The sequence below is a fragment of the Aegilops tauschii genome, chromosome 6, assembly GCF_002575655.3.
Source record: "Aegilops tauschii subsp. strangulata cultivar AL8/78 chromosome 6, Aet v6.0, whole genome shotgun sequence".
Classification (NCBI taxonomy): Eukaryota; Viridiplantae; Streptophyta; class Magnoliopsida; order Poales; family Poaceae; genus Aegilops; species Aegilops tauschii.
This window is the reverse complement of record NC_053040.3, coordinates 273,082,407-273,096,636: the sequence shown is the minus strand read 5'-3', so window position 1 is coordinate 273,096,636 and position 14,230 is coordinate 273,082,407.

The following is a 14,230-nucleotide window of genomic DNA, read 5'->3' as shown; positions in this document are numbered from 1 at the left end:
TTCCCACAATGTGAGCACACTACAAATGATGATGAATTTTGACAACATCAATTATTGAACCATATATGAATGCAAATTAATTTCAACATCATAGAATTCAATACCTATCCAAGAATTGTTGAAGATGCGTCAGATCCTGAGCGTTTGTTGACTCTCTGAGAGAATCGATGTAGTAAACTGTGTTCTTGTTTGGAACAATGAATATCAATATCCAGTGATTGCTACATATTAAGAAAGCCATGAACTTACGAATGATGTTGAAATCTGAAAGACAATCAGTGTATGCGTGGTTGTTTACTTGACTTACCCTTCATGATATGGCCAGAGAAATGATTCTGCATGGGACGTGTTTTCGAAGATAAGGACGATCGTGTTAACGGCCTAGGCCCGTCAGTCCTTTTCATGTAATGTTGTGCCATTTGCTAATGCAGGATCTTTGAAATACACACTCTCACTTTGTCTTCTCTGCACGTTCAATCCCCTGACAGGAATAAAATGCAGTTAGCTGTTTATCATTTACAGCCTTGTATGGAGAAGTTGATCAGAGTTTCTTAAGTACTTACAAAATCACGCATCTAACAAGAGTGGCATTGAGCACGTTGAATTTGAAGAAGAGATGTAAGTCCTCAAAACTCACAATGATGGAACCAGCATCGTCTCGGAAATGATCTCTATTGTAGTAGACTAGCAAATGGTGATGACCTTCTGACATTTGATCCGTGCAATATTCAAGTAACTCGCGGCAACTGGAGCTGCACTCATCAAAGTATTCGCCAACAAGAAATGGCTGACCATGGACGTAATTGTGTGCTTCAAGTACGTCTGCTTTTCTTTTAGCAAGCAACAATTCTACTTGTTCATCATCCATGGCATCAGAAATAATATTACTCCCCGATTCGAACAAGATGCAGTTAATTTGGTTCTGGGTGATGAGTGCTTTAAGTAAGAGGCAATCGTTCTCTTTCCTCTTCATTTTCCCTCTACGCTTCCTCGTGGTCGTGGGTGTAGCCTTTTTGGCCACTTCCTTCTTGGTACTTGAAGCATTTCTGGCAGAACGTCTGGTTGCCTGCACGGTAGACTGCCGAGCAGACGGTGAAGCTTGGACGGATGAGGGAGTCCTGGATTAGCGGGTCCTCGGACAGTCGGACCATATCCTTTGGCTGGACTGTTGGACTATGAAGATACAAGATTGAAGACTTTGTCCCGAGTCCGGATGGGACTCTCCTTGGCGTGGTAGGCAAGCTTGGCAATTCGGATATGTAGATCTCCTCCCTTGTAACCGACTCTGTGTAACCCTAGCCCCCTCCGGTGTCTATATAAACCGGAGGGTTTTAGTCTGTAGGACAACAACAATCATAATCATAGGCTAGCTTCTAGGGTTTAGCCTACATGATCTCGTGGTAGATCAACTCTTGTAATACTCATATCATCACGATCAATCAAGCAGGAAGTAGGGTATTACCTCCATCGAGGGCCCGAACCTGAGTAAACATTGTGTCCCCCGCCTACTGTTACCATCCGCCTTAGATGCATAGTTCGGGACCCCCTACCCGAGATCCGCCGGTTTTGACACCGACATTGGTGCTTTCATTGAGAGTTCCACTGTGCCGTCGCGGTAAAGGCTTAATGGCTCCTTCGATCATCGACAACGATGCGATCCAGGGCGAGGCTTTCCTCCCCGGACAGATCTTCGTATTCGGCGGCTTCGTACTGCGGGCAAACTCACTTGGGCATCTAGAGCAGATCGAGAGCTACACCCCTGGCCATGAGGTCAGGTTTGGAAACTTGAACTATACTACCGACATCCGCGGAGACTTGATCTTCGACGGATTCGAGCCCATGTCAGGTGCGCCGCACAGTCACGACGAGCATGACTTAGCTCTGTCGTCGGACAGTGTTCGGGAGATCACACCTGCAACTACTGCGGCCCTCAATCCGGAGCAGATTGCGCCGTCCGAGGACGGGTGGTGGACCCCACCACGAAGGCCGCGCACTCAGCGGCGATAGAGCCGAATGCTGACTTCACTTCCTATGAGACCCGTGTTGCCGGACACTTGGATTCATCCCCGGCCACGGGCTCCGAGCCGCCTGCATCCCCGCCTATCGAATCTGATTGGGCACCGATCATGGAGTTTTCCTCCGCGGGTATCTTTCAGCACTCACCACTGGGCGACGTGCTAAACTCATTGAGGTATCTCTCCTTGTCAGGAGACCCTTGGCCGAACTATGTCCGGCTAGAATGGGATGCGGACGACGAAGAAATTCGCTCCCCACCCACCACCCACTTAGTAGCCACTGTCGATGATTTAACCGACATGCTCGATTTCAGCTCCGAAGACATCGACGGTATGGATGACGATGCAGGAGACGAACAGGAACCACCGCCCACAGGGCGATGGACTGCCACCTCATCATATGATATATACATGGTGGACACCCCCAAAGAAGGCGATGGCGATAAGGCAACGGAGGATAATCCCTCCAAGAAACAATCCAAGCACCGGCGTCAGCGGCGCCGCTCTAAGTCCCGCCATAGCAAAAGCAGTGATACCGGCACAAGAGACAATAACGCTCCGGATAGTGCCGAAGACGAAGACAATCCCCTCCAACCAGACCTCGAGCGGGAGGATGAACAAGCTAGCCCTCCGGAACAGGCAGTGGACGAAGAATCAGAGGATGACAATTACATGCCTCTCTCCGAACACGAAGTGAGCCTCGGAGACGAAGAATTTATCGTGCCTGAGGATCCCGTCGAGCAGGAGCGCTTCAAACGCCGGCTTATAGCCATAGCAAACAGCCTGAAGAAAAAGCAACAACAGCTTCGAGCTGATCAAGATCTGCTAGCGGATAGATGGACTGAGGTCCTGGCGGCCGAGGAATACGAACTCGAGCGCCCAACCAAGAGTTACCCAAAGTGCAGGTTGCTACCCCAACTCGAGGAGGAAGCATTAAAACTTACATTACCAGCGTATGATGCGGCTGATCGGCCACCTCGTGGCCGAGACAGAGGGGCATATCAGCCCGAAGTCCAGCTCACACCCCGTCGCTAGACAAACAAAAACACCAAGACCCGGGGCAACACGCAGGACCTGCGAAACGTATTGGAAAACAAAGCAGGACATACAAGATCGATCTACGGATCACGGGGGCGCGGCCCAACGCGTGATGATGATCGTCACGCCGGATACACTAAAAGCAAATCCAGCCGGGCCGAATACAACAGACAAGACTCGTATGAACTATGTCGCGACATAGCCCGACACAGAGGTGCCGCACACCCCCTATGCTTCACTGATGAAGTAATGGATCACGAATTCCCAGAAGGGTTTAAACCCGTAAACATTGAATCATATGATGGTACTACAGACCCCGCGGGTATGGATAGAAGACTTCTTCCTCCACATTCACATGGCCCGCGGGGATGATCTACACGCCATCAAGTATCTCCCGCTAAAACTCAAAGGGCCGGCTCGGCATTGGCTGAACAGCTTGCCGGCAAACTCCATCGGAAGTTGGGAGAACCTGGCAGATGCATTCCTGGACAATTTCCAGGGCACTTATGTGCGACCACCGGATGCCTACGATTTAAGTCACATAACACAACAGCCCGGAGAGTCAGCCAGGAAATTCTGGACTCGTTTCCTAACTAAAAAGAACCAAATTGTCGACTGTCCGGATGCCGAAGCCCTACCAGCCTTCAAACATAACATCCGTGACGAGTGGCTCGCCCAACACCGCGGCCAAGAGAAGCCAAAATCCATGGCAGGCCTCACGACACTTATGAACCGCTTTTGCGTGGGCGAAGATAGCTGGTTGGCTCGTAGCAACAACACAGCAAGCAAACCTGGCACATCAGAGGCCAAGGATAGCAACGGCAAACCACGACGCAACAAATACAAGCGCCGCAAATATGGTGAAAATGCCGAAGATACGGCAGTTAATGCCGGGTTTAGTGGCTCAAAGTCCGGTCAGTGGAAAGGGCCACTCAAAAATAACAATTCGGGTCCATCCAGTCTGGACCGCATACTCGATCGCAAATGCCAAATTCATGGCACCCCAAGAACGCCAGCCACCCATACCAACAGAGAATGCTGGGTCTTCAAACAAGCCGGCAGGGCAGGCGCCAAAAACAGAGAAGGGGGGTCTCAAAGCGATGATGGCGACGAAGAGCCCAGATCACCGAACACAAGAGGGCAAAAGAAATTTCCCTCGCAAATCCAAACGGTGAACGTGGTAAACGCCACCCAAATTCCCAACCCGGACCGGATACACACCCTTAGGGATGCCGATTTAACGGAACTAGCCGTCCCACAATATAAACTAGGGCCGGTCACCTTCAACCGCACGGATCGTCCAGTTAACGCCAACCAGGGCAATCCAGTCGCACTAGTCCTCGACCCAATAATTGACGGGTTCCACCTCACACGGGTCCTTATGGATGGAGGCAGCAGTCTAAACCTGCTTTATTAGGACACAGTGTGCAAGATGGGCATCGATCATTCGGTGATCAAACCCACTTTCAGAGGCATTATACCAGGTGTGGAAGCCAGCTGTACAGGCTCCATCGCCCTTGAGGTAGTCTTCGGATCACCAGACAATTACCGTACCGAAGAGTTAATCTTCGAAATCGTCCCTTTCCGCAGTGATTATCATGCACTGCTCGGACGAACCGCGTTCGCTCGATTCAACGCGGTGCCACATTATGCCTACCGTAAGCTCAAAATGCTCGGTCCACGCGGCGTCATCACGGTTAATAGCAAGGACGAACTTTACTTTGGCACAAACGAGTACACCGCTGCCTTAACAACAGAAGCAATGAGCAGCACCTTGTAGCCGAACCTCGAGTCGACGACCAGGCTCCCAGACAACGTCAAAGGACTCCGAACTACTTCGCGGCAGGATAGCCCGGCTCGTCCAGAGCCCAATTAAACACTCCGGCGAAGGCCAGGACAGGCCGCACTCAGCGGCTCAACTGCTCTCCGGCACGCAAACATTTCTTACATTTCCTTCGCAGGTTCACCTTTGCGCCGACCAAGACGGGCGATATGGAGGCAGCTCGAATGCGCAAGAGAATCCTTAGATATTCCCCGCAATGACCATCCGACTATACTCCGGATCCGCACACAGCTTCTTCCCCCTGGTCTCAGCAGGTTCCACAGTCATATTCCCTTTTTATCACATTACCTGTACTTATACGCATCGACGTACTATTCAAATACAACATATGAATTCATATGACGCTTATCTGCTGTTATTTCTTATTAAAATTCTTTTATCAAGTGGCATCCGTACACCACGATATGCCTTCAAATATGCCAGGGGATTTGTTTTACCCACATACGGCAATAAAGTCCGAACACCTTCGCGGAAGTTCGGCACCCTGAACCTATAGCATTATATGCATCAGCTCCGCGTCATGTCTTGGGTCAATAGTTGGGTTTGCCCGGCTCCCACGTTTTTGTACCTTACGTTCCGCTATATCGGCTAAGGTAGCACTGGGAGAACTACTGCGATTCTGTCCCGGTTCATCCGGACAAGCACCTCAGTAGAGAAAGCCGAAAACTGACTGTCATGATACGGCGAGAGCTGGTCAGCTGTTCAAGAGGTTGTAAAATCTTTAAGGATTTCTCCCGCGTAATGCCATAACCAATGCAGCGTGCGATGGATCAGTTTTTTCTTCCGATCAGGTGCTTATAGAGCCCCTCGTGCAGTCTTCCGAACACCAGGGGCTGCGCCTACCTTCCTAAATCTCATATGGCTAAGTGAGAGCGATAAAGCCCTATAGTCCGATTACCTGGTTCGTTGTGCTGAACACCTCCTTCGAAGGACCCAAAACTGGGATAAAGAGTGATCAGGTCTATCCCGAACACCCCCGCTTCTTACGTGGGGGTAGAAGCCGACGACTGGCCAACTCTCAGGATTAATATTAAAACGGTCGTGCAGGAGGATAAACTTTTATATAACACGCAATAAATAATATAAATGACCTTGTTCAGACATTACAAAGGACAACATGATTTGCATTCATGGAAATATAATGTCCTTGTTACATAGCTCCGCTGCAAGGTAGGATCCTTTCAGGACACTCTCATAATATAATTCGGGCTTGCGGTGCTCCTTCCCCTCTGGCGGTCCTTCGGTCATCAGCTTTTCAGCATCCATCTTCCCCCAGTGCACCTTTGCCCGGGCGAAGGCCATTCGCGCACCCTCTATACAGATCGACCGCTTGATGACATCAAGTCGAGGGCATGCACTCACAGGCCGCTTCACGAGCCCGAAGTAGCTGCTTGGAATCGGCTTGGCGGGCCATAGCCGGATAATCAGATCCTTCATGGCTAGTTCCGCCGCCTTATGCAGTTCGATCAGCTGTTTCAGTTGATCGACAAAAGGCACCAGATAATTTGGTGCCAAAAACTGCGACCAGAAGAGCTTATCCGCAGGGTTCCTTTCTTTGGCTCGGTAGAATTGGGCGGCATCCGATATACTGCGGGGCAGGTCGGCAAATACCCCTGAGAAATCCGAATTCAAAATTAGAAACATAACTTTCTCCTCAAATAGTTGCTTTACATGGTAAAAGCCTTACCCGCCGCGACCTTCCTCGCCTCTTGGATCCCCTGCAGGGCGCTTTGGGTTTCCCCCCGGGCATCGCTCGTGGCCTGATGCGCCTTGGTGAGTTCGGATTCTTTCTCCGTTAAACTCTGCTCCAAGATCTCGCATTTCTTCACGGCCTCCTGCAGCTCCTGCTCAGCTTTAATAACCCTGGCCTCGTACTTCTCACGAAAAGCCTGCTCTGTGGTTGCCTTTTTCTTGGCCTCGGCGACAGCCTTCTTAAGTGCCTCGACTTCGGTCACCATCCCTAGTGCAAATCATGCAGCCTATTTCATCATACTGAAAATTCATTCGCAATAAACGCGAACAAGACTTGCGCATACCTTGTTTATCTCCCAACTGCATTTTCAACAGGCCAAGTTCTTCTTTGGCGCGCTCCAGACTTTGATTCAGTCCAGAGATCTCCGCAGTATGAGAGGCAGCAGCCGCTACAGATGCCTGTGAAGATAAATTTGATCCTCTGTCCGGTTCTTTCTTTCACCGAATAGTGTATCAGGGGCTACTATCCATACCATGACACTCTTCGAAACCTCATAAAACATACCTCAAAAACTTTTATAAGGCTGATACATGCTCCATTCAGTCCACTCTTAGCAGACTGAATCTTCTCAATCACCGCGCCCATAAGGGCACGGTGTTCATCGACGATGGAGGCGCTCTTCGGCGCCACCAACAAAGCATCCGACACCTCTGGTTGGACAGAGGTTGCCGGTGGAACAGGCATGCCCCCTCCAGCTGAGAGAGGCTGCCTGCCTGATTCTGGAGTTGTATTGGTCTCCAGAATTGCATCCGGCGGGGAGCCGAATTCAAGATGGCCCCCGCCGTCAGCTCCCATGGGAATTTTCTCCCCCATGTGCCCGGCCCCTGAAGTTTGACCTCCAGGCGCCGCCTCCTTTTCCTCTCCTCCTTGGCCGGGGTCCCTCTGGGACGAAGCCTCGGTGGTATTCACCTGTTTGAAGGAAGGGGCCTTCGGGGGCGTCCCGCTCTCCATAGCATCCGAGCTCAGCGAATCCTCTGATGAGGATTGTTTAGTACGGGACCTCGCCGGACTACAAAAATATGGCTCAGGTTAAAATATTATGCCATGATGAGTCTGGATGCATAAACATTCTCAGATTCAATATACTCACGAATTCACCAGGGGCTAGGCCCTGGGATCCCATGCCGGGCCGCTGTCGGCGGCGGCAGTGGACTCCTCCGGAAGAGGAGCTTTTCCCCTTTTAGGCGACTCGGCCTCCAGGTGTGCGGAGGCCGTCCTCTTATTTCTTCCCCCTGCAGGGGATTCATCTTCCTCCTCCTCCTCGTCCTCTTCGGAGGCGGAACGGGCATCAGAGCCTTCAGATATTGTGTCCGAAGTGCCGCGGCGACGAAGGCCGCCCCGGGTCTTTTTGGCCTCCTTCTCGGCCGTCTTCTTCGGCACCTTGTAAGGCGCCGAGACAAGCATCTTCGTCAGAAGTGGGACGGCCGGTTCTTCGGGCAGCGGGGCTGGACAATGGATCCACTCCGCCTTCTTCGTCCAGCCCTAGGAGAGTTGTGGAAAACACATTAAGCGCTTCCCTTGGGTTATGCGGATAAAAAGTATGATGACTTACCGAACTTGCAGGCGGGACAGTTGGTACCCGCGGTCTTCGGCGGAGTCCGGCCATGATTTGCTGGACTTGAAAAGCACCTTCCAGATGTCCTTGTGCGAGGAGCCGAAAAGCTCTCGCAGGGTTTGGTGCTTGGCCCGATCGAATTCCCATAGATTGCAAGTCCGGTGTTGACAAGGCAGGATCCGGCGAACTAACATCACCTGGACTACATTGACAAGTTCAATATTCTTCTCTCCCATATATTTAACGCGCGCCTGGAGCACCGACAATTCGTCGGACGAAGACCAGTTCAGGCCTTTGTTAACCCAGGATGTAAGCCGCACGGGGGCACCGGACCGAAACTCGGGAGTAGCGGCCCATTCCGTGCTGCGCGGCTCAGTGATGTAAAACCACTGCTATTGCCACTCCTTGACGGAATCGTTAAAGGTGCCTGTTGGCCATGTGACGTTGGGCATCTTGCTCACCATAGCGCCCCCGCACTCGGCGTGCTCGCCGCCCGCTACCTTGGGCTTCACATTAAAAATCTTCAGCCATAAGCCGAAGTGTGGCGAGATGCGGAGAAAAGCCTCGCACACGACAATGAATGTCGAGATGTTGAGGAAGGAATTAGGGGACAAATCGTGAAGATCGATCCCATAATAATACATGATGCCGCGAACGAACGAGTGGAGGGGAAACCCTAGCCCGCAGACAATGTGAGGGAGGAATACAACCCTCTCGTGGGGTTCCGGAGTAGGGACGATCTGTCCCGCCGTCGGGAGACGGTGGCTGATTTTCTTGGCCAAATACCCGGCCTCCCGAAGCTTGTTGATATCCTTCTCCCGGACGGTAGAGGCTATCCATTTGCCTCCTGCTCGGGATCCGGACATTTTAGGAAGGCCTTTGTGGGCAGAGAAGATGAACGCTTGGGCGCTGGAGCTCGGGCGGAGGGGAATGGATCGGGAAGAAGAAAGAATGGGTGCGAAAGGGAGTCCTTATCCGCTTATAAAGGCAGCAGGGATTCTGCGCCTCCCCACTTGCCTAGTAAAACCGCTTATTCCCCAAGCACCATAATTGATGGTGCAGTTGGGTTACCCACACCCGTATTGATGAGAATCCCGTGATAAGGGGACGCGATCTCTGCTTCGACAAGACGTGCCAAGAAAACCGCCTCACAATATGTGCAGTAGCTGGTTGAGAAAAACGGTTCGAATAATGACTGGGCCGTGGCGTGATGTCATGCTGCAAAATGTGTCACCAGATTAGATTTGTGGAGTATTATTCTCTCTACGGTGGTATGTGGAATTTGTTTTGCAGAGCCAGACACGATCCTTGTGTTCAAAATCTTCTATGGAGTATTCGGAGGAGGAACCCGCCTTGCAATGTCGAAGACAATCTGCGCGCCGGACTCATCGTCATTGAAGCATGGTTCAGGGGCTACTAAGGGAGTCCTGGATTAGGGGGTCCTCGGACAGCCGGACCATATCCTTTGGCCAGACTGTTCGACTATGAAGATACAAGATTGAGGACTTCGCCCCGTGTCCGGATGGGACTCTCCTTGGCATGGAAGGCAACCTTGGCAATTCGGATATGTAGATCTCCTCCCTTGTAACCAACTCTGTGTAACCCTAGCCCCCTCCAGTGTCTATATAAACTGGAGGGTTTTAGTCCGTAGGACAACAACAATCATAATCATAGGCTAGCTTCTAGGGTTTAGCCTACACGATCTCGCGGTAGATCAACTCTTGTAATGCTCATATCATCAAGATCAATCAAGCAGGAAGTAGGGTATTACCTCCATCGAGAGGGACCGAACCTGGGTAAACATTGTGTCCCCCGCCTCCTATTACCATCCGCCTTAGACGCACAGTTCGGGACCCCTACCCGAGATCCGCCGGTTTTGACACCGACAACGGACTTCCTAGCAGACTGTTTATCTATGCCGGACCACTGAGCTGGCGGTGCTACAGGGACAGACTGCTGGGCTGTAAGAGCAGAGGCATAGGACTGCTGACCATGCGTTGAAGTTATGTCGGGTTTCTACGCAGGTGGTGCCAACTTGTCGGTGTGCTGAGGAGGCCGTGCCATTGGTATGATGATCACATGCTTGCGGACCGACGGACTAATGAGCAGTCGGTTCTGGACCTATAGACTGCTTAGCAGGCGGTTCCGAAGCATCAGACTGCTTAGCAATCTATTCCACCAGGTTGGTCTGCTGAGCATGTGCTGCAGCTGGGTCTCCCCCCGCTGCTTCAGCTGCCGGCAACTGAACCAGTGGTGCGTCATCAATAGTTGTAGGCCTTGCCACTGGCTGCTTTGGGGTGGAGGATGACATGGCCTATACACCACAAAGTCGGTCCGGCTGATCACAGGTTGATGCATCAGCCCGCGAGAGCTGCTCTGGCAAGGAGAGCGTCACCGGTTGAGGGGCGACAGTGGTTGCTCTTGGCGGGGCTTCAGGAATCTCATCGATGAACTCTATTTCCTTTTGTGGCAACTGGATGTGATGTAACAGTGTTTCTCCCAAGCTCCTTTGCTCATCGAAGTCTCCTAGGACATTCTTCAGGGCAAATTCATTGAATCCAGGCTTTACTTCAGTCACGTAGCACTTCACATAGCCCGGCTTCAATGGCACATTGTCCAAGAAGAGGCCATCTTCCAAGAAGGGTGGGCAAACCTAGGCTGTTGCACATTTTAGTGTACCTTCATAATGTGTAAGCACGCCCGTCAGTCTGTTTTTCATTCCAGATAGATCAGATATAGCATCATCACGAGCAGCCGCAGTCTCAGTGTCGCTGGGGTCAGCTGATGCACAACTACTCTTGTGCAGTGTTGTGGCACAATAAGTAGCATCATCCATGCCTGCCTCCCCTCCCATCTGCTGGCTATCTGTCAGTGTTAGAGTCTTCTGCATCATCATCATTGACTCCTCACCATCCTTTCAAACAGCCGGATAAATATCCTTCTTCAACTTTTCAAACAATGCATTCTGCTTCATTTCACTCCTCCCTTTTTTCATGCTGAGCCTCTTTTCTTTGCTGAGTGTGAAAGCCCTCTTGTGCGGTACATTAACGCCTATACCCCCTGCACGACCAGGGGGCTCTTTTGTGTCCAGAGCAATGGACAGAATGTCACATGGCCCTGAGTTCCTGCAGAACCTTCCAAGGATCCTGGAAGCCTCTACCATCACTTCATACAGTTTGGCGTCACGTCCGTTTTCAAAGTAATAAGTTCCGTCATCATGCCTGTTTGCACGTGCCCACAAGTAGTCTCTCGCGCGTTCGCCCTTGATTTCACTAAAGGCCGGACTCCCACCCGCCACTACTGCTTTGTTCCCATATCAGTTTCATGCTGTAGTATCCTGCCACACACATACGCTGGGGGTGTATGTTCTTCTTCTAAAGTTCCGATTGCTTGAAACTCTTCGCAGCAAACTCTGGAGTTGCCCTGACCCTTTTGAATTCTGCCCAGTCTGCCTTTGTAATTTGGGGGTATGCGGGGATTGGGTCCTTGCCTTCATTCAAGTACTTCTTGTACAGCACATGCTTCCAGTTTATCCAAGCATCCCTAGCCTTCTTCAGTGCAGCGTGTTCCATGATCTCCTGGACTATCCTTCACCGTGTTTCTGTGTCACCCTTCCGAAACCCCGGCAGATTAATGTTGAGCCTTGCCCTACAAACAAATCCGCACACACTCCTGAACCTCATGCGTGCTTTATCTGGTTTAGTTTGAGCCCGGGACTTTAAATCAATCTCGGTTACTTCATGTACACCTTTAGGCTAGTGTGTGGGCTTCCTTGGAGTGTTCCTCTGTGTCCTGACCGGAAGGGTAATTGCTGCAACTCTATCCCGTTCAAGACTACTTGATCCCTGACAATCTGCTGAAGACCTAGGGTTGTCTGAATCAGATGAAGATACATGGCCTGAATGAGCGTTGTCGCTGCTACTCAGAGTCTACACAGAACACATGCGAAACTCGGGAAAGGAGGTTAAGCATAAAACTAACAACTTGGTATCAAGCTTTCTAAACATGCCATGCAATAATTTAGAAAATGTATGGCTAATTTGTTAAGTTTGTGTGACTCGGGTGCCCGTGATCTGTAAATAGGCAGTAACTTATTTGAACAAATACAGCTTATATGTAGTAAGGAAGGTAGATAATGAACATATATACGCTCTCCGTTATTTTATAGCCAATTTGGGAACATACGGAACAAAATTGGAAGAGGGATTGCGAGGAAATATGCCTTGCCGCGATGGACAGCAGTAACTAACTGGCTTCTTAATGCAAACCCGGCCGGACCACAGGAGAGGCGAGGGTTACTGCATCGATATGCTCGAGGGTGGCTGGCGAGAAAATGAAGACGGCGAGGCGCGGGCCGCCGCGTGTTGGGAACGACATTGGAGGTAGGCTTGACGCCGAAGAGCGGGCACACAGCCGGGGTGAGCACGGCGGCGCCGGAGATGGTTCTTCTGTGGATCTGGTGGAGGGGGGAGCTGGCGAAGGAGATTGGGTGGACTAGTTGAGTGAAACGCGGGCGGACGGTGGGGGGGGTGTTGGCGGCCTAGGTGAAAAGGGTGAAAAATATCCCCGGTCGCTGCGCGCGCGGAAAGGCCTATGCAAACGGTTGCCTCTAAGCGCTCGTGTGCACAAACAGAATAATTTCATTTGAAATGAAGACATACTAATTTTGAAATGAATACGTGAGTTCATCGTTTCTCATCTAAAATTTTCGCACGTAAACCAATCACAATTTTACCACGGGTTTGATTTGCTTGCGCATTTCAGGTCTCGTGTGCTATATGTATGACATTTTTTGGCATTTACCATGCATGTTTGCATATAAATCAATTCCTAGCCGGACTGCATTTCCTGTCGAAAGGGATGAGGATTGCCATTCGATATGGGAGCATTCAACGATGCAGACATACGATCCGTGGGGTTTGGGTTCTGGCCAATCAAAATGCACGACTCAGATCGCACGCGCAGCGAGGGGGGCATCGGCCACGGTTTGGTAGGCGCACGGCTTTCGTGTGCAAACCGTGTGCAATTTGAAAACATTTTTCTTGGGAGGAGCTATTTCAAAACATGTACATGTGTTGTCGAAAGGGATGAGGATCGTCGTTCGATCAAGGAGAATCCAACGGTGCAGACGTACAATCCGTGGGGTTTGGCTTCTGGCCAATCAGAACGCACAACTCAGATCACGCGCGTGGCAGAGGGGTGGGGGGGTGCATCAGCCACAGTTTAGTGGACACACGGCTTTTGTGAGTGAACCGTGTGCTCTTTGAAAACATTTACATTACCTAACATCATATTTTTGTTCGAATGAAAACATGAGTTCATCATTTCGCCTCCAATTTTTTTCCATGGTAAGAAATCATGAGTATAGTGGAGAGTGTCATATACTAGTATCATGAATATGCAGTACATATGATACTACCTTTAATTAATTATAGCGCATAGCTAGTATAATACATAGAGTATAGTATATCATATATATATATATATAGATCATATTTATTGCCATGCATGACACAAATTAGTATCGCATTTAACATGATACGGTATCTACCTACTATATGTTACTCTAACCCTCTTTATATACATTTAATTCTTTGCCACATCAGCATATATACTTGCTATTTCTGAGTGCATGACATCGTCGGCTATGATACCACCACTATGGCTAGCCTTATATAGGGAGTATCATATAGTACTATCTATTTATAGTATCATGCATTGATACTAGTCTATGATACTACGTACGTACCTTCATAGTGCATATATAGTATCATAGAGTAGTACTAGCTCCCTCTGTAAACTAATATAAGAGCGTTTAGATTACTAAATAGTGACCTAAACGCTCTTATATTAGTTTACGGTGGGAGTATATATCATAGATGGCCGTATTTATGGCCATGCATGACACAAAGTAGTATAGCATTTATTATATATATATATGTTACGGTATCTACCTATGTCACTGCTTCTTTGCCACATCATCTTATTTTCTATTCCCGGGTGCATGATATCGGCTATGATACCCC